This window comes from Lygodium microphyllum, chromosome 28 (assembly GCF_053477565.2).
Source record: "Lygodium microphyllum isolate KBCC chromosome 28, Lygodium_microphyllum_v1.1.10, whole genome shotgun sequence".
In the NCBI taxonomy this organism is placed as follows: Eukaryota; Viridiplantae; Streptophyta; class Polypodiopsida; order Schizaeales; family Lygodiaceae; genus Lygodium; species Lygodium microphyllum.
This window is the reverse complement of record NC_141162.1, coordinates 45,183,340-45,187,338: the sequence shown is the minus strand read 5'-3', so window position 1 is coordinate 45,187,338 and position 3,999 is coordinate 45,183,340.

The following is a 3,999-nucleotide window of genomic DNA, read 5'->3' as shown; positions in this document are numbered from 1 at the left end:
TCCTTTTTAGTGTTGCATAGTGATTGGATTGAGGATCTTTAAGAATATTATTTCTTGGATGAGGACTTCAACCACATATTTCAAAAATTACAACATGGGATAATGACTGAAAACTCACAATATCAGCTCAAGCATGGCCTTATTTGGTCCCATGGCAAGATTGCCATCGTCCACACTTCTCCTTTCACACAAAAGATCATGGAAGAGATGCATTCTTACCCCACTTCTAATCACTTAGGTGTTTTTAAAACTTATGATAGGATTGCCAAGAGCTTTCACTAGAAAGGATTATGGAGGGATGTCAACAATTTCATTATCAAATATGTTCCATGCCAACAAAACAAGGACAACACACTTAGGGCCGCTAGCCTCTTGCAGCCCCTTCATATTCTTGAAGGGAAGTGGACATATATCACCATGGACTTCATCACGATCTTCCCGTTTTACAAAGAAAAGATAGAACAATATATATGTGGTAGTTCATTGCCTCACCATAGCTGCCTACTTTATCCCTACCACAACATAATACACTACATTTTCGGTGGCCACTCAGTTTACAAAGTATGTCTTCAAGTTCCATGGCTTGTCATAGGACACAATCGAGATGCCAAGTTTGAGCAAGTTTTGGTAAAAAAAAATTCACATCTATGGGTACCAAGCTTGCTCCATCCACTACATACCATTCGTAGATAGATGGCTAGACTGAAAGAGTAAATAAATTGCTTGAGGCATACTTATGACACTTTTGCCATGATGTACAACACAATTGGGATACATGGCTCCACTTGCCTGAGTTTACATAACAACTCCACCTACTCTAGCATTGGGGTTTCCCTTTTTGAGGCATTATATGGATATAAGGTTCCCCTTCCTATAGTCTTATTCAATGATAAGATCAACCCTTAGAGCAAAGTCGAGTTGGATCACATGTAAGCCCTGCGTCAGTAATGAAACTTGAATCTTCAAAAGGCACAAACTCACATGAAGCTCTATGCTGATGAAAAAAAAAACATTTGGAATTTCAAGAGGGAGAGTTGGTCATCTTGGAAGTGCCTAGGTCCCATTACTCCACTCTTAAATAGGGCAACAGTGACAAGTTGGCACACTATTTCTATGGCTCCTATTCGATCCTTAAGAGAGTTGCTGATTTGGCCTATTGATTAGAGATTCCCCCTACCACCAAGATTCACAATGTGTTTCATGTCAGCTAGCTAAAGCCCTTCATTAGCACCTTAGTGCACTATGTGGAAGACCTTCCCCCCATAGACGAAGAAGGTATCATTCATCCTTAAGGCAGAATGAGATAAACACTTAAGATCTCAATCCATCAATGAGTACCTCATCAAATTGCAAAGCCTATACCCCTGGAGAAATCCTCTTGGTGCCCACAGCCATTATTGTCAATGAATTTTCTCACCTCCAAGATGCCCAACGGGCTAAAGACTAGCAAATTATGTCCCCTTTTGACCACACCCTACCTGTAGACTGAACACTATATTAAAAAAACTTTGTACTTTTCCAAATTTTAGCAATGTGCTTTCTAGATGGGCTAAATTACATATCTTAAGCTCCATTTTGACATGTGGAATGCCCCTATAAAGCATTATGGCACTTTTAGCTCAGTAGGCTTGGAATGGACAACATGCTATCCCTAGTCTTTACCCACCCATTTTCATTGTAATGTGGCTTAGAGTGTACTATGCACCCCACTCCTTATGACCATTTATCACTCCCCTCTAGTTATCTTTTTTTTAAAGGGAAAAAACTTTCAGGGTGGGGATATATTGTAATGAGTGAGATATATAGAAAGTAGGAGGTCAAACGCCCTGTTACACTGATCTAAGTATATAAGGTGTAAGAGTCCCAGTTTAGGGCATCAAGTTGTTATCAAAAACATACTCTTCACCTTTATCTTCAGCTTCCATGGCTTCTTCCTCCTTTCTCCCCTCTTTTTTGTCTTTCTTTCTCCTCTTCTAGTCTTTCTTTCTCTTATTCCTTGTCTCTTTCTCTCCCTTTAGCTCATTCTCCTCTCTTCTCTCACTCATTCATTACACTCATGTATTAACAACTCATGATTATTATCTATTATCAATTATGGTTATTTTCTTTTCATGAATTCAAAGTTTATACTAATTTGAATATTTAAGTTTCAAGTTTCAAGTTCTATTCCTTTTTTACTCGTATTATTATGTGTATGTGCAAGACGAAATTTTTGTGGGATGATATTGGTGAAAAGGTACATGGTGAGGTATGATAACACTTTGACTAGAGACAAACCAAATGTTGTTAGTCATGATGAAATAGTTTGATCACACATGAAAGTCACATATACATACAAGATTAGATTTGTTAAGGATTTATGATTCCCACTGTGTCTAATGGTTTGTAGAGAAATATACAAACCCTTCCTAATAATATTAGCAAAAATCAGTTTTCTCACAATGTAATTTGTAATGAATGTGAATCTACATAATGGAAAATGTTAGCATGATGAGGGAGATTTCAAGACCATGTTCTTCTCTTTGGACCATTTAAGATTTTTCTATATCACTACTAGCTAGCATTAACTTTGCAGTTGTTGTACATGTGGCAACAATGCAAGAACTGTGCATAGTTTTGGGAATGACCAAGGTGTATGTGGATTATGGTATGGACCATATCATTATAGAAGTATTCAAAGTACATGTGAAAACTTGATCCCACATTAATACCTCTAAGTGGAGTATATTTTGTACCATGAGCGCTACCTTCATCATGGTATATATAAGATTTTCAAAGTGGAAAATCCCCTATGCCAACAATCTTGATCAAGATATCTATATCAATATATAACCAAGTTTCTTGACAAGGAAACCTATATCAAACATTAGGAGTTCCACGTCATATACAAAGATCCACATCATATATTGATATTGGTATGTGTGATACCCAAAAAGATCCACATCATATACAAAGATCCACATCATATATTGGTATGTGTACTACATTGCTAAAGCCTTCTAGTAATATTTGATAGTACTAAAAGGCAAGAAAGCAGGCATTGCAAATTTTTGACATGGAAGGTTGCTTAAGGGATATTCCACCACGACTTCCATAAGTTAAGTGACATGACCTAGTTATGGGATGCTCTAAAATTTAAATTTGGAACTCTCACTTATACAATTCTATATCACATTGTCAATACCTTGAAACTTATGTTTCCTTAAAATGGTCCATCTACATCTTGGAGGGCTCACTACATATAAAGCTTCTATCTAATGTGCATTGAAGGCTTATTTAAAAATATTCTTACCTATGAATTTTTCCTAAATAAATAATATCTTTTTATATTCAATTTGTAAATGACCCCTTTATATGGTATCCTTCTTTATATAAAATATATCTAAAATAGGTATTAAAAGATCACTTCTTTTAAACCTATGTGATATAATCAAGTGACTCCCTAAGATCCATGTTCTCTTCCTTACACACACACACACACACACTCTCTCTCTCTCTCTCAATTTATCCTTGTGAACACTAACTCACTAAACAAATCATAAGATTTTAAACACAATCATGGAGGATTGCAATAAGCAAAATAACTCGTGCATACAATGTTTACAATCAACCAATATAACAAAATCAAAGCAAACACATGGAGTATGATGTGTATTAGCAGGCATGTCTTATTTTTCATGAGAATTCATATATAAGCACAAGGGAGTACATTTCATTTAAAGGATGATGTAAACATTAATTTTGATGTGCATTTCAATAAGTTTTTTTGAGTGAATGAATGCAAATATACACATATATGTCATCTTACAAATATATGTATATGCACTCATTTCTTCGTTCTTTTTGAGAAAAAACATAGAAATGACATTTTGATATTTAAATGCTATTTTAAACATAAACTTCCTAAGATATTTCTATGCATGATTTCATGTGTGCTTACATGTGACACATTTTGAAATACAAAACCAGATGATATTAGAAATTGCAAAAATCCTTTTT